The sequence below is a fragment of the Ascaphus truei genome, chromosome 6 (genome assembly GCF_040206685.1).
Source record: "Ascaphus truei isolate aAscTru1 chromosome 6, aAscTru1.hap1, whole genome shotgun sequence".
NCBI classification, from domain to species: Eukaryota; Metazoa; Chordata; class Amphibia; order Anura; family Ascaphidae; genus Ascaphus; species Ascaphus truei.
This window is the reverse complement of record NC_134488.1, coordinates 48039539-48062576: the sequence shown is the minus strand read 5'-3', so window position 1 is coordinate 48062576 and position 23038 is coordinate 48039539. Positions and strand designations below refer to the sequence as shown.

The 23038-nt window shown below is 47.4% G+C and overlaps 1 protein-coding gene across 16 annotated transcripts in view; it reads right to left on the bottom strand.

The window, feature by feature from the left end:
• PHLDB1 (pleckstrin homology like domain family B member 1) overlaps window positions 1-22013 on the bottom strand; it is a 128572-nt gene extending 106559 nt beyond the window's left edge. For 15 of the 16 annotated variants that reach the window (XM_075604170.1, XM_075604176.1, XM_075604179.1 and 12 more), the window contains exon 1: window positions 21859-22013. The gene's annotated coding sequence lies outside the window, so the exon portion shown is untranslated. Of the gene's footprint in view, window positions 1-5074; window positions 5255-21858 lie in introns of those variants that run through there. The other variant, XM_075604171.1, reaches the window with a different exon arrangement.
• Between the last annotated feature and the right edge of the window lie 1025 nt (window positions 22014-23038).

Here is a 23038-nt window from a genome sequence, read left to right as displayed (position 1 = left end):
CGAAGACGCGCTCTTCAAGAGAGTCGACAACTTTCCCAGAATCACAGCCAAAGACTCGAAGTTACGAGAACTCTGGGATCTGCTGCAGGAGCTGGAGTCTGAAAGAACAGACCAGTCCCTAACAGGTCTCAACATCCTAGACTCCGCTCGCGGAGTGAGACCCATCATGGAGAAGCTACCCTACAACCTCCAAGAAAGATGGACTTCGCAAGGCTCAAAATACAAAATGGAGAAGCAAGTCGCCTTCCCCCCTTCTCATTCTTCTTGAGCTTCATTCGCGAAGCAGCAAGAACAAGAAATGATCCCAGTTTCATCCTAGGTACACCAACTGCACCCAGTGCGAGCAACCTAAAGAATGAAGGACCGGTGACAAGATATGGTAGCACCAGAACGCCTATCTCGGTCCACAGGACATACGTGTCCCCTGAAACATCCACACGTCCCAATCATTCTGCCGCTCCAAGCAGGGAAACTGGGGATCCAAACAGGGAATGCCCCATACACAAGAAGCCACACCTACTCAACAAGTGTAACGGGTTCAGGATGAAGTCCATAGAGGAACGCAAGAAATTACTCCGAGAGTTCGACGTTTGCTTCAGGTGCTGCGCTTCCACAACCCATCTAGCCAAAGACTGTAAAGAAGCCATCAAATGTGCAGTGTGCAACCGTGGCAAGCACGTAACATCTCTACATCCAGAGGCGCTGACACTTCACCAACTCAACAACCCTTCCTCCATGACAAAGCATGGCGGGGAGGAGGGAGAAGAGAAGCCAACATCTGTCACATCCCAGTGTACTGAGGTTTGCGGAGAAGGATGTGACAAAAGGTCCTACTCCAAAATATGCCTTGTCGCAGTACACCCCCAGGGGCAACCTGAGAGGGCTATTAGGATGTACGCAATCATCGATGATCAAAGCAACAGATCATTAGCGAAATCAGAATTCTTCAGCTTGTTCAACACACAAGACAACGTTTCACCCTACACACTCAGAACCTGCGCACGACTAACTGAGACAACAGGGAGGAGAGCAAATGGCTACACCATATGTTCAGTGGACAGCAGAGTGAAAATGGCTCTCCCTACACTCATAGAGTGTAATCACATGGCGGCAAACAGGAATGAGATTTCCACTCCAGACGTGGCACGCCATCACCCACACCTCAGGGGAATAGCTGACCGCATCCCGCAGATAGAGCAAGGTGCCAAGATCTTGCTGCTCGGTAGGGACATCCTGAGGGTGCACAAAGTCCGCGAACAGCGTAACGGAACCCATAACGCCCCATTCGCCCAAAGACTTGACTTAGGATGGATGATAGTGGGTAACGTGTGCATTGACAAAGGGCACAAACCAGACTACATTGACGCCCGCAGAACAAATGGAACGGAACGTGGACACACATCCCTCTCCAAACCATGTCTTGGCCACATCCAAGCGACAGGAAGGCCTAGCAAGGAGAAGAGACAAGGTCATACCCCTGAGAACAACAAAAACACCTTCGCATCAGGGGAATGTGACAATGGCCTAGGATGCTCAGTAGTCCAAACGACAAATGATGATAAGTCAACTTCACTAAAGGAAGAAAACATCCTGAAGGTGATTGACAAAAAGATCGTCCAAAATAAGAAAAATAATCATGCAATCCCCCTGCGAGCAACGGCACCTCTCAGACGCACAGCCATTCCTCTCCGCCAAATGCTTGATGGCTAAGTAGCCGACTGCCACATCTGCGAAGGGTTGCGCACTGTAGACATAACTACAGAGGCAAAGAGACTGTTCTCTCACACGTCCAAAAGGAAACAGTTTCAGAGACCTTAACAAAGGACATTGTGGAGCACTCAGCTCTCTGACTGCTAGCTCTCCTTATTTCAGTTGCATGCTTTCCCTGCTCTGAAACCAAACAGTGCCTGTGTAACTGCTGCATTATTGTTAGGCCTGGGACACAGTGCCCAAAACAGTGCGGAGGCGCGCTGAGGCTCAGGGAAAGCGTTTCCCTGGCCTTACACAGCGCACCGTCCGTGGGCGTGTCGGGGGCGGGTCTGGGGGCGGGCCAGTGACGTCACAGAGCTGGTTCGCCCTCATTGGGCGAACCTCTCACGTGACCGGCCCTGCGCTCCGGCGAGCGGCAAATTTCAAACCTCCGTCAGACACACGCTTCCCCAAGCGTGCGGACGCGTGCGCGAGCCTCTGCTAAAGCCGCTCTCATTGCGGCTGCAGGGGCTCAGTGCCGAGCAGCAGCACGGGTCAGCGCATAAGCGCTGACCATGCCCGAGGCCTTACATGTCTCCTCTCCACACAGCCTGTAGCTGGTTGCCCTGGCAACCTACCAATCCACCCCCACCCACCCTGTTTCTGCTGACAGTAGTTTGTAGTTTGGTCCTGAGGCCTCGAACATGGTCCGCGCTTAGGCGCTGACCCGTGCTGAGGCGCGCTGCTGCTCGGCAGTGAGCCCCTGCAGCCGCAATGAGAGCGGCTTTAGCAGTGGCTCGCGCTCGCTTCAGCAAGTGTGCGGAAGCGTGTATCTTAGAAATTTTTTAGATTTTGGCGCTCGCCGGAGCGCAGGGCTGGTCACGTGAGCGATTCGCCCAATGAGGGCGAACCAGCTCCGTGATGTCACAGGCCCCCCCACCCCCCGACACGCCCCCGGACGGCGCGCGGGCTAAGGCCAGGGAAAGCACCCGCTTTCCCTCAGCCTGCCTCCGCACGGGCTGAGTCACCATGGACTCAGCCTGAGACTGTTCCTGTCTCCCAGGAGCCCCACACTTCCTTTTCTACACTAGCAGCCTGAGTGAGTAAACCTTCCTCTACCTACTCCCTTGCAAGGCAATCCGTTTTGACCTTCCCCCCCATACCAAAGCACCTTCACCTAGAGAAGCACTCTCTCACCACACAATACCATCTACAAGTACCTTTCATTTATGTGACTTCCCCAATCAAGTTAAGAAAATATAAAAGGACTTTATGTGCTTTCAAAAGGGGACGAGTTCACCTATCTGGCTTCATTCATATCCTACATATGACCCTGTGGTTCCAGTATACACACTCTCACACACAGACGCACTCTATTACGCACACTCTCACGCACACTCTCACACACACACACACACTCTCTCTCTCTCGCACACTCACTCTCTCGCGCGCACACACACACACACACACACAAACACTCATTGGAAGGGCAGTCTCACTCATTGGGGAGGGCAGTCTCACTCATTGGGGAGGGCAGTCTCACTCATTGGGAAGGCAGTCTCACTCATTGGGGAGGGCAATCTCACTCATTGGGGAGGGCAGTCTCACTCATTGGGGAGGGCAGTCTCACTCATTGGGGAGGGCAGTCTCACTCATTGGGGGGGCAGTCTCACTCATTGGGGGGCAGTCTCACTCATTGGGAGGGCAGTCTCACTCATTGGGAGGGCAGTCTCACTCATTGGGAGGGCAGTCTCACTCATTGGGAGGGCAGTCTCACTCATTGGGAGGGCAGTCTCACTCATTGGGGGGGGCGGTGTCACTCATTGGGGAGAGAGACCCTAACCTCACACACGTACACTGACACTCTGCAGATACACACGTACACTGTGCTGCACTACAAACACACACACAATAATGATTATATAGGGTGCATACACACACACACACACACACACAATAATGATTATATAGGGTGCATACACACACACACAATAATGATTATATAGGGTGCATACACACACACACACAATAATGATTATATAGGGGGCATACACCCAAGAAGTAAGTATGAGAACAAGCAGGGACAGGCTCCAAAATGCAAAAAGAAGGTGTAGTTTAATAACTCAATGTTTCCGCTCTCATAGGAGCCTTTTATAGATCTATACACGCACACACACATATGTATATCCTTATATAGCGCTACCCATGTACATAGTGCTTCATAGCAGCAATACATGTATTTCTTTATGTATAACATGTGTTACCAGGCAGTAACACATTGAGAGTTACCTCTCGTTCTCACCTATGTCCTGGGCACAGAGTTATAATGACAGGGTTACAAATACAGTTGCATAAGTGAACAGGGTATACAGGCAGTCCTCGTTTTACAACGCTTCGCTTTACAACGAATGGCTTATCCAACGCTATGCAATGCATACCTATATTCATTTTTACAACGCCAAAACGGCTTATCCAACGCTCTTACGACGCTTTGCAACGTTGTGTATGTGTGTATATATATATATATATATATATACACATTCACATAAACAACGTTGCAAAGCGTCGTAAGAGCGTACATATATAATATACTATATAAAATATTATTTATTATGTTATATTATATATATAATACAGTATACACACTATATAATTTATGTGTGTGCTGCATATCTTATTGCCTGCATAAAATATTTGGTTTAATTTAGTGTTAAAAATGCCTTCAGGAACGGAACCTTTCATTTAAACGGTGTTCCTGTGGGAAAACGTGTTTCGCTTTACAACGCCATTTTGAGTAACGCATTGTGTCGGATAACCGAGGACTGCCTGTCATTATATACAAGACATAGCATGCACAGGAACACTGTCCCGAAGAGCTAACAATCTAAGTTGTAAGTGGGGAGAATTTATAGAGGCAGTATGTATATATATATATATGTGTGTGGTGGGTGTGGTGTGGCATACATGCATACATACGGATTAACATCCTTCAGACATCCCTTCCTCGCCCCATCTACATCTCTTTGTTTTCCCCCCTTTTCTTTATTTTCTAACCTCTGTGACACAGATTCCTGTGTAAATCAGTATTACCGACCTGAGGAAGAGGGAAAGTCCCGGGCGAGAGTCTTATCATATCAATTATTAGTCCAAATAAACAGGTTATCACCTGATACTGACAAACTCCTTTATTCTGCACTATCGCAGCTGGACTAGCACGGCTATTTCCGTTATTTATATATATATATATATATATATATATACATACATACATACATACATACACACACACACACACACACACACACACACACACACTGACCCACACACACCTGCAGAGCATCGCTCCATTAACCCTGTATGTTCCCAGACTGACCCCCTCACTCACCTGCTCTCGGGTGCCCTCACGGTGCCAGCAGGCCGGGATAACTCTTTGGCACAGATCCGTCAGTGTGACCCAGCACCGTTTCATGTCTCCCCCTCTCCAGCCCCTGCCATGGGGAGCCACACTGTACCCACACGCCTCCCTACCAGGGTACCCACACGCCTCCCTACCAGGGTACCCACACGCCTCCCTACCGGGGTACCCACACGCCTCCCTACCGGGGGAACCCACACGCCTCCCTACCAGGGTACCCACACGCCTCCCTACCAGGGTACCCACACGCCTCCCTACCAGGGTACCCACACGCCTCCCTACTAGGGTACCCACACGCCTCCCTACCAGGGTACCCACACGCCTCCCTACCAGGGTACCCACACGCCTCCCTACCGGGGTACCCACACGCCTCCCTACCGGGGGAACCCACACGCCTCCATACGGGGGAACCCACGTGCCTCCCTACGGGCGAACCCACGTAACTCCCTACCGGGGTACTCACAAACCTCCCTACTGGGGTACCCTCCTCTCCCTACCGGGGTACCCGCTTCCCTCACTCTCCTGAGCTCGCTCGGTGAGCGAGTATTTGCACCAGCCTCTCCCTGAGATTTGGGCAGGAAACGGAGAGAGGAAGAGAGAGGGAGGGGGGAAGCTTTCCATGCTCAGGAAACCAGGGGGGAGAGGAGATACCCAGCAAGAGGGGGGGGGGGAGGGAGGTTATATGGGGTAATAGGAGTTATAGGGAGCGGTTATATGCGGTAATAGGAGGAGTTATAGGGAGTTGTTATAGGGAGCAGTTATATGAGGAGTTATAGGGAGCAGTTATATGAGGAGTTATAGGGAGCGGTTATATGCGGTAATAGGAGGAGTTATAGGGAGGGGGTATATGGGGTAATAGGAGGAGTTATAGGGAGGGGGTATATGGGGTAATAGGAGGAGTTATAGGGAGCGGTTATATGGGGCAATAGGAGTAGTTATAGGGAGCGGTTATATGGGGCAATAGGAGGAGTTATAGGGAGCAGTTATATGAGGAGTTTTAGGGAGGGCGGTATATGGGGTAATAGGAGGAGTTATAGGGAGGGGGTATATGGGGTAATAGGAGGAGTTATAGGGAGCGGTTATATGGGGCAATAGGAGGAGTTATAGGGAGCGGTTATATGGGGTAATAGGAGGAGTTATAGGGAGCGGTTATATGGGGTAATAGGAGGAGTTATAGGGAGCGGTTATATCGGGTAATATGAGGAGTTATAGGGAGCGGGTATATGAGGAGTTATAGGGAGCGGTTATATGGGGCAATAGGAGGAGTTATAGGGAGCGGTTATATGGGCTAATAGGAGGAGTTATAGGGAGCGGTTATATGGGGTAATAGGAGGAGTTATAGGGAGCGGTTATATCGGGTAATAGGAGGAGTTATAGGGAGTGGGTATATGAGGAGTTATAGGGAGCGGGTATATGGGGTAATAGGAGGAGTTATAGGGATATAATTCTGTGATATTTCTTCCATCTAACCAGCCTTTCAGGGGAGACACCCACATCCTAAACAAAACCCATGCCAAATCTGGTCATCTCTAATAAGAAAATTCTGCAAATTAAAACAATCCCGGGTTCCCCATTCCCAAACCGCCTTTCTCTCTGGGCAAATAAGTAATGTCTCGCTTTAACACGTTCAAGCGATTTCCCCAGAGCAATTGGGAAAAAAAGGCTATATAAAGTAACAGTCATTTCCGCAGGGGGAGGAAATACAAAACTTAAATACACAAAAATAGGTATCAAACAATCCTTAATCATTTTAACTTTTTCTCTAAAAGAGAATTTCCACTTCTTCCGCCGTTCTACCTTTACCTTACAGATGTTCAGCTTCTCCTTCCAGTTGTGAACACCAGAATTCTCTTTTCCAAAAGAAATCCCTAAAACTTTAAAAGAGGCATTGTCTGTCTGAATATCCTCAGGTAGAATAAAGGGAGTTTCCTCTTTTCCTAACCAGCAGGCCACAGACTTATCCTGATTCACCAGGGAGTTAGAAACATTTGAGTATTTATTTATTTCCCGGCTTATATCCTCAAATGAGCTTTTTGAATCAACATAAATACAAACGTCGCCTGCATACGCCTGGCACTTAACTCGCCCCTCGTGTTGGGAACCCTCACAGGGTACGGCTTGGATGTGACTGTTCTGCTCCAGGTGTCTTAACAAGGGATCTATGGAGAAGATGTATAATAGGGGGCTCAGCGGGCAGCCCTGTCTAACACCCGACTTTATAGGAAAGGATTCCCCTACCCAGCCATTAATGACCGGTCTTCCATAAGCTCCTTCATACAGCAGAGCCAGTTTCTCCACAAAGGTATCTGGGAAACCATATCTTTCCAGAGTTTTAAAAAGATAGTCACGATCCACCCTATCGAAGGCTTTGGCCTCGTCAAGATTTAACAGGTACCCCGATAGACCTCCATTCCTGCCCATCTCAAACCTGGTACTTGGTTCATCTCAAACATCTCCCTGATGTTAATTAAGTTACTGTATTAGCGATGTTCCTTCCCTTAATGGCACAGGATTGGGAACTCGTTATCACCTTCTCAGCAATGTTACTCATCCGATTTATAAGGATCTTCGCTAAGATTTTATAGTCATTATTTAGTAAGGCTGTCTCTGGTTCTCTCTCTCTGTTCCCTCTCTCTCTCTCTTTCTCTCTCTGTCTGTCTGTCCCTCTCCCCCCTATCTCTCCTCTCTCTCCCCTCTCTCTTCCCCCTCCCCTCTCTCCTTCCTTCAGATTAAATCAGAAAACCTTAGAAATGTCAGGAATTTTGCCCAGTGAAGAGTATGTGATGGTGCCAGCGTGGGAAGGGGGATGGGGGGCGGCGGGACAAAGAGTAAGGGGGGGGGGGGTGATAGCGAGAGAAGGCAGAGAGAATAAGCATTAAAGAGGGGATGATGTTTGGGGGGAGAGGTGGAAGGAAAGTGGAGAGGAGAGTGTGTGCGGGGAGAGGAGAGTGTGGGGGGAGAGGAGTGTGGGGGGAGACAGGAGAGTGTGGTGGGAGAGGAGGGAGTGTGGTTCCAGCCCCCTCACATATATACAGAGTCCCTATTATATACAGCAGGGGCAGTGCCAGCCTCTCTCAAATATATACAGCGTCTCTATTATATACAGCGCGGGCAGTGCCCGCCTCCCTCATATATACAGCGTCCCTATTATATACAGCAGGGGCAGTGCCAGCCTCTCTCAAATATATACAGCATCTCTATTATATACAGCGCGGGCAGTGCCCGCCTCCCTCACATATATACAGAGTCCCTATTATATACAGCAGGGGCAGTGCCAGCCTCCCTCACATATATACAGCATCTCTATTATATACAGCACGGGCAGTGCCAGCCTCCCTCACATATATACAGCTTCTCTATTATATACAGCACGGGCAGTGCCAGCCTCCCTCACATATATACAGCGTCCCTATTATATACAGCACGGGCAGTGCCAGCCTCCCTCACATATATACAGCGTCTCTATTATATACAGCACGGGCAGTGCCAGCCTCCCTCACATATATACAGCGTCTCTATTATATACAGCACGGGCAGTGCCAGCCTCCCTCACATATATACAGCTTCTCTATTATATACAGCACGGGCAGTGCCAGCCTCCCTCACATATATACAGCGTCCCTATTATATACAGCACGGGCAGTGCCAGCCTCCCTCACATATATACAGCGTCTCTATTATATACAGCACGGGCAGTGCCAGCCTCCATCATATATACAGGGTCCCTATTACCACCCTGGAGACAGTGAGTACAGGACCCCTTCTCCGTTCATCTCCCACGGTATGTCCCTTGATGTGCAAGTCCTGTTTAAAAGATTTACTCAGTGGCCTTAAGCAGTGAATATTTTGGTATGTTTGAATATCAAAAGGTGTATTTTTTTTTTCCCCCTTAACTCTGTGCTGTTAATTGACCAACTGGAACAAGCTGATTGATTGGGGAGGGGGAGTGTCATGTGACTGTTTTAGCTGTATAAATCAAACACCTCTCCTGCAATTTGCAGGAACTGCAATTGGCATTAGACAGTGAGGCATTTAAAGTGAGCTTTTTAAGTGATAAATACAGTTAGACTATAGTTTAACTAGAGGTGACTGGGGGCTGGATCTACTGCAAACTCTTTTACTCAAGACAACAAACGGTAAGCTATTCAGATCACACCATGATCCCATGCTTGCTAACCTGCCTATTTCAACCCCCCACCCCTTTACAACTTATTCACTGCAGTCTCTCCCACAACTGACTGCACAATACACTGAAACCCTGAACTGACTCTAGCATTGCAATACAGCTAAACATCTGACAAGGAACAGGCACACACCTGCTGTTTAGTCTGCTCACACTCACTCTGCTCACAACAGCTCCTTGCAGCACTGCCTACCTCTGGCATCATGAACCTGCTATGTATTTTAACTTTTTTCTTTCTCCTGGCCTCATGGAGATGTTACTCCCTCTATCCACTACAAACTCCTCCATCCTGGCCCACACCCAACATCTCCATACACCCTGGACTACTCAAACGCCTTGCACTATCTACTCAATGTTGGTGGAGAACTCTAAAAACCAGCACACCAACCACTGCTCACTCTAATGGCAAACACCACAAATTTACAACTTGCAAACAACTACCCAAATTTCTACTCATACTATTACTCTCTTTAGCAGGTGATATTGAAACTAACCCAGGTCCTCCCATTTCAGCTCTGTCCCATGCCCCTGAGAATTCCACCTTTAAATTCCAAAAAGGGCTATCTGTCGCCCATATAAACATCCGGAGCCTGCTGCCCAAACTGGATGAACTAAGGGCATGGTGCCTTATGCATAAACCCAAAGCCATCGTTCTTACAGAAACATGGCTATCCCCTAAAACCCCTGATGCGAATATCGCCATTCAGGGATACTCCATTTCTAGGAGAGATAGGTCAAAGAGAGGAGGTGGGGTGTTATTTTATATTGCAGACACATTACAATTTACACTGTTAAATTGCCCCCCACGCCCACCCTCTTTTGAAATTCTAGTTGGCAAAATCTGCCTCCCCTTTTCTAAGCCCATCTTGCTTGCTGGCATCTACCGCCCCCCTAAAGCCCCTCTACAATCCCTGACTGATATCACCCAATTTCTTGGCTCCATTTCCTCTCTGAATGAGAAGAGTGAGCTGCTAGTTCTTGGGGATTTCAACTTCAACTGGCTTGACCCAAAAAAACACAAAATCCAGATACAACTCAAATCACTTAACCTATCGCAACTCATTTCCCAACCCACACGGATAAACCCGAAATCGCATAACCATTCCTTGCTAGACTGGATTCTCTCCTCAAACCCCAGCAGAATCCAATCCTCTGGCATCCTTCCTGATATTTTCAGTGACCATGCAATAGTGTACTGTGTAAGAAAAATTAAACCGCCCCATTCAAGCCCTAAAGTTCTCCTCACTAGAACATTTAAAAACTTTAACCCACAACAGTTTCTGGATGACCTTACCAACTGCCCATGGCACAGAATCGATTTAATTCCCGACCCTGATTCTGCACTCGACTATTTCCAATCCGAGTTCTTAAAACTCTGCGATACCCATGCTCCACTACGCAAAATAAGGGTACGGGGTGCCCACCTTCAATGGGTTACACCTGACCTTATAGCACTCTACCAGTTCAGGGATGCCTTGTGGAAAAGCTACAAAGTAATTGCCACCACCAAGGATCTCAATCACTACAGATGCCTGCGGAACATGTGCACAAGGCAAACAAGGCATGCAAAAGCCCAATATTACTCTGACAATCTCCACCAGAATACATCAAACCCAGCTAACTTCTGGAAGGTTATCAACAATATATTCCAGCCTCCTAACCATCAACAACCAAGTAATATCACTAAGGGGGATATTACTCTGACAAACCCCACTGACATTGCAAATGCATTCAATGATTACTTTGTGGGTTGTGCCACTAACTTATTAGCGAAACGCAGCCCAAACCACAAACCTGAATCTCATCCTGGGAGTACCCCTATAGTCCCACCCCCTCCCAACACTGCCCACAATTTTCAATTTGGCCCAGTATCTGAAGAGGAGATTATACAAGCGCTCCTCAAACTAAAACTAAGCAGCCAGTGTGGACCCGACTTACTACAATCTAGGTTCCTACGACTTGGTGCCCCAGCCATTGCCAAACCAATTGTGTCCACAGTCAACTCTATCCTGTCTGCAGGCCATATCCCTAAGACCTGGAAAACTGCCAGAGTTGTCCCAATCTTCAAAAGTGGGGACAAAAACACTGTCTCAAACTACAGGCCAACCTCACTTCTCCCAATTCTATCCAAAGTCATGGAAAAATGTGTCCACTCCCAATTAAGCGATTTCTATACCAAGACAAATTTCCCTAGCCAATTCCAATCTGGCTTTCGTCCCAAACACTCCACGGTAACTACCCTGCTAAAAGTTTGCAATGGAATCCAGTGTGGAATGGAACGGGGACAACTCACTGGTGCAGTATTCCTAGATTTTGCAAAGGCTTTTGACACAGTTGATCATGCTATCCTGCTTAACAAACTCCAGAGCTCTGGAATAGGGAAGCATGCTTTAAACTGGTTTCAGTCCTACCTATCAGGAAGATCCCAACATGTGTCCATCTCAGGCTCTAACTCCAACCCCCTGGATATCACCTGTGGTGTCCCGCAAGGCTCTGTTCTGGGGCCCCTACTCTTCTCAGTGTTCATTAATGATCTTCCCACAGCTTGTAAGGAAGCCTCAATACACATGTATGCAGATGACACAATCCTATATGCACACAGCCATAGCCTCTCTGACCTTCAACACATACTTCAGTCTGACTTTTTGAGACTCGAAAACTGGATTTCCCAAAACAAACTGTTTTTAAACACTGACAAGACTGTAACAATGGTATTTGGGACCAAGACTAAATTTGTAAAGCTTCCAGTGACTGAGCTCCTGATTAGAACCAACGCTAACACCTGTCACTAGTTTTAAATACCTGGGCTTATGGTTCGACTCCCACTTAACATTCGGGATGCACATTGATACCCTGACAACCAAGACCTATGCCAAACTAGGGGTACTTTACAGGAACAAATCCTCCCTAAATCTCCTGGTCAGAAAGCGTATCAGCAGATGCTAATGCCAATTATTGACTATGGAGACATAGTATATGGCTCGGCACCTCAAACCCACCTTAGCAAACTTGACACCCTCTACAATTCAATTTGTCATTTTGTTCTCCAATGCAACTACAACACACATCACTGCGAAATGCTCAAAGAACTAGATTGGTCAACACTAGAGTCTAGGCGCAAAGTTCACCTTTCCTGTCTTGCCTTTAAATTCTTCATGGGCAAGCTACCCAGCTACCTGAACAAGCTCCTCACCCCTACCACACGCAGCACTTATCACCTGAGATCAGACTCCAAAAGACTGTTCATGGTCCCAAGGCTCAACAAATTATCCGGACGTTCCTCCTCCTACCGTGCACCCCAAAACTGGAACAACCTACCAGAGACTCTCACATCCACCACCAGTTTAAGTTCTTTCAAATCTAAGGCTGTCTCACATTTTAACCTGGTCTGTAACTGTTTCATAAGCTCATAATATATATTTTCTTTAACTGTGCATGCAATGTCTTGTATATAATGTATACCTTGTTCATTTATGTAACTGTACTTGTAACCATGTATTATTTGTTTTACTCTGTGCCCAGGACATACTTGAAAACGAGAGGTAACTCTCAATGTATTACTTCCTGGTAAAATATTTTATAAATAAATAAATAAATTATATACAGCACGGGCAGTGCCAGCCTCCCTCACATATATACAGGGTCCCTATTATATACATCGCGGGCAGTGCCCGCCTCCCTCGCATATATACAGCGTCCCTATTACAGTGGTATGCAGAAGAATTCACCCCCGGTACATTTCTCACATGTTGGCGCCTGAGCGTTCTCCACGACACTTTCAAATGAGACTTTACATGTCGAATCTACAAAAACGACCCCAAAGTGACAAAGTTAGAAAATGTTTATAGAACATAAAGAAGTAACATTTACAGAGAAACAGATGAGTCTCAGTTGCGTAAGTATTCACCCCCTTCCCTGCTGTATCCCTGAATCAGCTCAGGTGCAGTGACATGTTGGAAAGGTCACGCAATGAGTGACGGTTTCAGCCTGTGTGTAATCAGAGGGGATTCACTTGCAGATCGTGTCCCCCAGGTACTGTATATAAAGATTTTCCAGCTGCAACTCACATAGTGGCCCAACACAGCCACCGTGAGACCAAGGAGCTCTCCAAACAGGTCCGGGATAAAGTGGGAGAGAGGCGTAGGAGAAGGGGACGAGAAACGGTCACCGGCGCGGATTCTCCCTCTCAGCACAGTGACGTCCATCATTAAGAAGTGGGAGATGCATCATACCACGCAGACACCACCCTCCCAAACGGAGCAGCCGGGCGAGCAAGATTCTGGTTCGGGACGTCAGTCTGAGGCCAACAATGACCCTGAGAGATGTGCAGAGTTATGTGTCTGAGATGGGACTCCGTGTTCACACATCAACAATAAGCCGGTCCCTACACAAAGCTGGCCTGTATGGGCGGGTGGCAAGGAAGAACCCATTACTCCTCATAAATCCCGTATGGAGGTTTCAAGAAAGCGTTTTGTGGTCAAACGAGACAAAAATTTAACTTTTTGGTCTAAATTCCAAGCATTATGTCTGGCAGAACATGGCCCAACACCCAGTCACCGCCATCCCAAGTGCCAGGCGTGGCGGTGGGAACACCGTGTTCTGGGGACGCTTCTCTCCCGCAGGGACTGGGGAGTGCGGCAGGATAGAGGGGAGAATGGATGCGGCAAAGTGCAGGCCAATCCCTGAGGAAACCTGCTTGAGTTCAGCCCAGACTCTTACACTGGGGAGGAAATTCACATTTCAGCAGGACGGTGACCCGAAGCACAAAGCACAAAGCCACCCTGGAGAGGTAAAACAAGAGAGTGGATGTTCTGGAGTGACCCAGTCACAGTCCTGGCTTGAATCCAATGGAACATTTATGGCGAGACTTGAAGGTTGCCGTCCAACATCGATCCGCATCACACTCATCAGAACGGACAGAAGTGTCCCCACCGTACCGTGCCATCGTACCGTGCAATGCCAGAGACCGATCCGGAGACTCCGCAGAGATCACTGCAAAGGGGCTTCTCTACCGAGTACTGGCAGGGGGCTGAATACTTATGCAACCAGTATATTTAATTCTGTACATTTCCTTTGCAGACATGTAACCTCCTCCCCATATAACAGCGCTCGGTATAACCTCCCCATATAACAGCGCTCGGTGTAACCTCCCCATATAACAGCGCTCGGTGTAACCTCCCCATATAACAGCGCTCGGTATAACCTCCTCCCCATATAACAGCGCTCGGTATAACCTCCTCCCCATATAACAGCGCTCGGTATAACCTCCTCCCCATATAACAGCGCTCGGTATAACCTCCTCCCCATATAACAGCGCTCGGTATAACCTCCCCATATAACAGCGCTCGGTATAACCTCCTCCCCATATAACAGTGCTCGGTATAACCTCCTCCCCATATAACAGCGCTCGGTGTAACCTCCCCATATAACAGCGCTCGGTATAATCTCCTCCCCATATAACAGCGCTCGGTATAACCTCCTCCCCATATAACAGCGCTCGGTTTAACCTCCTCCCCATATAACAACTCTCTGTGTAACCTCCTCCCCATATAACAGCGCTCGGTTTAACATCCTCCCCATATAACAACTCTCTGTGTAACCTCCTCCCCATATAACAGCGCTCGGTATAACCTCCTCCCCATATAACAGTGCTCGGTATAACCTCCCCATATAACAGCGCTCCGTTTTACCTCCTCCCCATATAACAGCGCTCGGTTTAACCCCTACAAAAATGATGTTTCAAAAACTATATATACATTATTTGTAATTCAACAAACTGACATTATTGGTAGAGGGTGAATACTTCTGCAAACCACCGTATATACAGAGCAGGTACATAACGGGCAGTATATATATATATATATATATATATATATATATATATATATATATATACAGCGTCTCTATTATATACAGCACGGGCAGTGTCAGCCTCCCTCAACATATATACAGCGCTGGTACAGCACGAGCAGTATATATATGATAACACTCTCTATAGATATATATAATATACCAGTTAAAGTTCAGAGTTCAATCCATCAAACATAAATCCAGTGTAGTAAATTCTCTCATAGAAAAACGAAGGAAAATAATCCCAAAAGCCAGATTCAATTCAGATGTGGGGGTCGGCTCATCCATGGGAGAATCACTCCCAACGAGTACTGTGTAAAGGAAAAGAAAAATGCGCACTCCCCTAGTGCATTATCTTTTGATGCAGATTAATGAATTTATTATAAATAGATCTATTTATAATAAATTCATTAATCTGCATCAAAAGATAAAAGCGCACTCCCTTAGTCCATTATCTTTTTCTACACACACACACACACACACACACACACACACACACACACACACATACACACACACACACACACACACACACACACACACTATTATATATATATATATATATATATATATATATATATATATATATATATATATATATTCACACATACACACTGCGTCTCTATTATATACAGCACGGACAGTGCCAGCCTCCCTCACATATATATATATAGCGCAGGTACAGCACGAGCAGTGCCAGCCTCCATCACATATATACAGTGTCTATATTATATACAGGGCAGGTACAGTGCGGGCAGCGGCAGTGCCAGCCTCATACACACTGCCAACCATTCCATCTACACCCAGCACGGGCAGCGGAAGTGCCAGCCTCCCCCCTCACACACACTTCTACATCATGACATGTATACACAGCACAGATACAGCGTCCCTCTCACACACACTACTACACCATGTATACACAGCACAAGTACAGCGCGGGCAGCAGCACTGCCAGCCTCCCCTCACACACTACTACACCATACATACACAGCACAGGTACAGGGCGAGCAGCGGCAGTGCCAGCCTCCCCCCTCACACACACACCATGACATGTACACACAGCACAGGTACAGCGCAGGCAGCGGCAGTGCCAGCCTGTCCCTCTCACACACAACTACTACACCATGACATGTATACACAGCACAGGTACAGTGCAGGCAGCGGCAGTGCCAGCCTCCCCCTCACGCAGGAAGGGGATGAGCTGTGAGCCAAGATGGCGGCAGACCATGGAGGAGGGAGAGGAGTTGGAACCAGGGCTCATGCAAATCTGTGGATAAGAAAGTTTCCCTGGAAGATAAAGTGCAGAAACTTTAGCAAAAGAAAGAATCAGAAAATGTGGAAAAAGAGATTAATGAAAATGTTGGGCAGAAAGAAGCTGAAATGGAGAATACTGAAAGTCCAGCTCAGAACCAGACGGTAAGAGAACTGCGGCTAAAACCAGCTCAAGGCCTAATGAAGCCAGGAGTAAAAGGCAGGCAGAACATGAGAAAAGGAGACTTGGGGTCACAGAAATTGTTATCCCACAAATTAGTAAGGAGATATACACTAATGCACAGGCAACTGCAGCTACACATGAGACAGAGACCCTGCATACAGCTGCACCGGAAACAGAGACCCTGTATACAACTGTACCTGACACAGAGACCCTGCATGCAGCTGCACCTGAGATAGAGACCCTGCATACAGCTGCACCGGAAACAGAGATCCTGTATACAACTGTACCTGACACAGAGACCCTGCAAGCAGCTGAGGGTAGCAGACAGGTGCAGGAATTAGCAGCCACACCCAAGGCAGACACTGCAAACAGCCCAAGCTGAGAGCCTGAATAATGCTGGAAATACACCTGAGACAGACCAGCAATCAGCCCAAGCACAGGAAGAAGTGTCTGAAATGGAAATGGCTGAAGCAGTGGAAAAGGCTGAAGCAGTGGAGAATGCTGAAGCAGTAGAGGCATTTGAGGCACAAAAAATGGAGATTCCTAAAATGGGAGAGAAATCCATACAGCCTGCAGCAGCATCAAAGCACTTGGCAGAAACAGGAGCGGCAAAAGCAAAGTCCTTAGGTGAAGCAGGAACGGCAGCAAAACCAACAGGAGCGGCTGAGCCAGCTCCCCCCAGCAGTCAGCATGGAATACAAGACACCCAGGTACATCTTATATGTCATTTGATGATGCCAGAAAGCGCAGGAACGTAGTCAGACTGCATTATTGTGGGGATATGGTTCCTATACCGCAGATTTGTTGTAGGAAAAGACTTGATCAAAGTTTCTCTTGGCTTCCAACCCAGTGAGGTTTATGCTTTGTTGCATGCTCCTAATAGCAGGAACTATGAAGTCAGCTTTAAGACACCAGAAGGGCTAGAAAAATTCTGGTTTCACTACAAAGAAGTGAAGGATAATCCAGAATGGGAATTTTTTTAAGTTATCCAAGTATCTCGCCTTGTGACCGTAGATGTAAATATTATCTTTGATATTGAGACTGTAGCGGTAGAAGATATACGTTTTTGGCTACAAAGACAGTGCGACGTTCAGTCTGGTCCAGTGAAAAGTATGGATGCTGAAGGTTTCTGGAATGGGGGCTACAAGTTTAAAGTTAAACTCAGATACACACACAATGTGGCATGTCTCTGTCTCTCTGTCTCTCTCTCTCTGTCTCTCTCATTTATTTATTTTTATATATATATATATATATATATATATATATATATATATATATATATATATATATATATATATATATATATGCAAATATATATATATATATATATATGCAAATATATATATATATATATATATGCAAATATAGCTGTATGCTCATCTGCATGTCTTAGGCAGGTCTGCAACCCCGCCTTTCCCCATTATCACCCAGCATACAGCACTTCCACTGCAGCAAGGGATTCTGGGAAATGACATTCAAATGAGCACACAGTGTCACTTTTTGCCTCAATAACCATTTTTAACATGGTTCCCTATAGGCTTAAGCTTGCTGCATGGTCACAGCTTTGAGTCAAAAAGTGACACTGTGTGCTCATTTGCATGTCATTTCCCAGAATCCCTTGCTGCAGTGGAAGTGCTGTATGCTGGGTGATAATGGGGAAAGGCGGGGTTGCAGACCTGCCTAAGACATGCAGATGAGCATACAGCTATATTTGCATATTTGCTTTCCTGTGGAGGGTTTTTGTCACTTTTTTTTACTCACCATAACTTAACTCAGTAGTATGGTTTGGCCTATCCCATAAGCCTCTCTTGCATTCCCAGTAAAATCAACCCCACACTGATGAGACCCATCAAGGTCGAAACAGCTGTCTGTGGGTGGTTTTCTGGGTATGCACCTTAACCCTGGCTGTGCTCAAAGCTGTGACCATGCAGCAAGCTTAAGCCTATAGGGAACCATGTTAAAAATGGTTATTGAGGCAAAAAGTGACACTGTGTGCTCATTTGCATGTCATTTCCCAGAAACCCTTGCTGCAGTGGAAGTGCTGTATGCTGGGTGATAATGGGGAAAGGCGGGGTTGCAGACCTGCCTAAGACATGCAGATGAGCATACAGCTATATTTGCATATTTGCTTTCCTGTGGAGGGTTTTTGTCACTTTTTTTACTCACCATAACTTAACTCAGTAGTATGGTTTGGCCTATCCCATAAGCCTCTCTTGCATTCCCAGTAAAATCAACCCCACACTGATGAGACCCATCAAGGTCGAAACAGCTGTCTGTGGGTGGTTTTCTGGGTATGCACCTTAACCCTGGCTGTGCTCAAAGCTGTGACCATGCAGCAAGCTTAAGCCTATAGGGAACCATGTTAAAAATGGTTATTGAGGCAAAAAGTGACACTGTGTGCTCATTTGCATGTCATTTCCCAGAATCCCTTGCTGCAGTGGAAGTGCTGTATGCTGGGTGATAATGGGGAAAGGCGGGGTTGCAGACCTGCCTAAGACATGCAGATGAGCATACAGCTATATTTGCTTTCCTGTGGAGGGTTTTTGTCACTTTTTTTACTCACCATAACTTAACTCAGTAGTAATATATATATATAGGACAAGGCACTTAAGCTCAGCATGTGATAAAATCAGATGCACTTTATGTGGTTCAATTGGTCATCACAGCTCCAAGTGTGACAAGGACTTAGGGCCTCATGCAGAGAGCAGCGCTATTTAAAATTGGAGAGGGGAATAAAAAGTAGCTTTAATGGGGAGATTTTTCTCCATATGCAGAAAGGTCCGAAAACTGCATTTAGAATCCGGCGATATGCGCGCTGTTGAAACTTGTGGGGAAAAAATCGCGTTTTTTTTTTTTTCTCCCCCACCGGCCGCCGAGCTCCAGCTTCTTGCCAAATTTTTTTGGAGAAGCAAAATGTTGAAAATGGCGCGAACAGCCGCTAGATGGCGATCGCGCCTCTCTGAATACGGCAGTTTTCAACACTGGCGAGATTTAGGTTCTCTCCAGCCGCGCGGCGAAATTTGCAAATAAAAAAAAAATGGCGCTTTTTTTAAAACTCGCCAGTACCTGCCTTTCTACAGGCATTTTTCTCCAAAAAATGCCGCTATTCCCCTTACCGCTGCTCTCTGCATAGGCCCCATAGTCTGCAACCTGTGCTATAAATGTGGTCATTCCTTTAAAGATTGTCCAGAAGTCAAGCACAACCATTATGGGCAGAAAGAAATGTCTAGTGTACAGAATACAGCATCTCCTAGTGATAAAGAGAATAAAGCAGAGTCATCAGAAAATCTTCAATTTACATCTGTAGAAGAGGTTTTAAAGTCTCTGGGTCTGACATACTGTATACACCTCCAGCCTAAAGGGGGTCAGACGGAGAACACAGGAGCGATCTGACTTATGTACCAAACACAGAGAATTCTACTCAGGAAGGTGATGTACCCCGCAAGGATGGCGGTGAACCTCGCAAAGATGGCGACGAACCCTGCAAAGATGGGAAACAATAACAAATAAAAACAAGACTGCCCAAACCAGCTCATCTGGAAAGAAAACTACAAAAACTGGAGATAAAGAAACTGTCCCAGAAGAGATCTCACTGCACAATACATATGAGGTATTAGAGGAAAAGAGTTGGGGTGAAAAGATGGATGACTCAGGCCCCGATATATCGGACAGTCAGACCTCGCAGCAGTCTGGATCTATTCAAGACATTGAGATGGCCGGACCATCAAATAAGAGAAATCTGCCATCAGAGAGTCCCCCCGGGAGAAAGAAAATGGTCAAAAAGAAAAAAAAAGTGGTGGTGATTCACTAAATATGCCAAAGTGCCGCTCTCCGCTGAAAGGGGCAACTATTAATGTGAATAGTATTAAGAAGAAAAAAGACCCGGACTGAAACATTTTCTATGCTAAAGGACTTTAATAATGAGGTTTTCTTTTTGCAGGAAACTTGCCTGATTACTTTGTGTTATTTTTCTATCAGATATAAAGTGCATATAACAGGGGGAATCTGAGAGGTTGGAGAGATGCGTTTAGATATCTTTGAAAAGGGAATCTCTCTAAGATAAAATATAATGTTTATGTGATTCTCTGGATGCTATTCTGTAAGTATTGTGTGTATTTAAAATAAAATAAAAAGATTCCCCTGACACACACTACTACACCATGACATGTATACACAGAACAGGTACAGCGCGGGCAGCGGCAGTGCCAGCCTCCCCTCACACTACTACTACACCATGACATGTATACACAGAACAGGTACAGCGCGGGCAGCGGCAGTGCCAGCCTCCCCTCACACACACTACTACACCATGACATGTATACACAGAACAGGTACAGCGCGGGCAGCGGCAGTGCCAGCCTCCCCTCACACACACTACTACACCATGACATGTATACACAGAACAGGTACAGCGCGGGCAGCGGCAGTGCCAGCCTCCCCTCACACACACTACTACACCATGACATGTATACACAGAACAGGTACAGCGCGGGCAGCGGCAGTGCCAGCCTCCCCTCACACACACTACTACACCATGACATGTATACACAGAACAGGTACAGCGCGGGCAGCGGCAGTGCCAGCCTCCCCTCACACACACTACTACACCATGACATGTATACACAGAACAGGTACAGCGCGGGCAGCGGCAGTGCCAGCCTCCCCTCACACACACTACTACACCATGTATACACAGCACAGGTACAGCGCAGGCAGTGGCACTGCCAGCCTCCCCCTCCCACACACTACACCATGTATACACAGCACAGGTATAGCGCGGGCAGCGGTAGTGCCAGCCTCCCCCTCACACACACTACTACACCATGATATGTATACACAGCACAGGGACAGCGGCAGTGCCAGCCTCCCCTCACACACACTACTACACCATGACATGTATACACAGAACAGGTACAGCGCGGGCAGTGGCAGTGCCAGCCTCCCCTCACACACACTACTACACCATGTATACACAGCACAGGTACAGCGCGGGCAGGGCAGTGCCAGCCTCCCCCTCACACACACTACTACACCATGTATACACAGAACAGGTACAGTGCGGGCAGCGGCAGTGCCAGCCTCCCCTCACACACACTACTACACCATGTATACACAGCACAGGTACAGCGCGGGCAGCGGCAGTGCCAGCCTCTCACTCGCACACACTACTACACCATGTATACACAGCACAGGGGCAGCGGCAGTGCCGGCCTCCCCCTTACACACACCATCAAACCCCCCCACATTCACACATTGCCCCCCCAACCCAGCGGCAGACCCCCTTACCCTGCGATAGCTCTCTGTGACGGACACAGACCCCCGGCCTCTCCCTGTGTCCCCCCCTCCGTGCACCACGTCTGCACAGGAATCCAGGGGTGGGATGCAGGCAGCTGTGAGCACACAGAAAAGCTCTGTCCCATCTGGAGAGGAGCCTGTCCCTCCTACAGCTGGCCGGGGGGAGAGGAGGAGTGAGGGGGCCGCCCCATCCCCCCCTCCAACAGAACAAGGAGCCATTTATTCCTAAACTGGGAAACACACAGGTCGCTCGTTCCCCATTCCAAGGCAGGTTTTGGGGGGAATGCAGTATAAACTCAGACAGAGCCCCCACATCCCTTCTCTGGGGCAGAAAGGGGGGTCAAATTCAGAATTGAAATACCCCTCCTTTTTTTCTGCTTTTGGAATACGTGAATATATAGTAATTTGAGTTTTTTTTTAAAGATGGCCGCCCTCGCCTCAAAAATAAAGAACCATTGCGCTTAACGTAGAACATGTTTTTGTTACGTAGCGGTCTCATCTTTCCGCGTTACAAATTGCACAGCGAATACACTGATCTGAGCACCAGCACCGCAGCGGTGCGGGACGTACCGCCATTACTCGCCTGGGAGCACCGCGCTGCGGAGATTGTAGCAGTGATTACCTCTCTGCTGTACGCTCCACCTTTAACTTTGGCCCGGGACACCCGGGGCAGGAACGCGGGGAGGAGGCGGCGAGAAATTGGGGCGACACTTTTGCCCTGGTGAAGCTTTCTCCATGTTGAAGGTCGGAGAATCGGCGCGATGACGCAGAAACTCGGGGGAAAATTGGCGACGGCCGCCATATTTAAAAGACCCAGCAAAAACGATTGTGCATTAGTGTGACCGTGAATCTGCAGCAGCGCGTGGGGCGGAGCAGCAGCGCGTGGGGCGGGGCACCACATATTTTTTATTTACACACTTGTTTTTGTTTATTTTTTTAGTAATTTTGTATTCTAGTTCTAACCCATTTTTTCCCCGACTATTTTGTTTATTTTTTCCCCAATCAGGACCAGTACCACTGCTTTTTATTAAAGCGACCTTGAGCGCAGCGGTCACTGGAAGCCACCAGAGATTTGTGTGATTTGGGCTAAAAAGGGAAAGATTAGGAAAATCCGAAGATAAATATTGTTTAAAAATGCGTTAACGAGAGGGTGGAAATATTTGCGCGATGC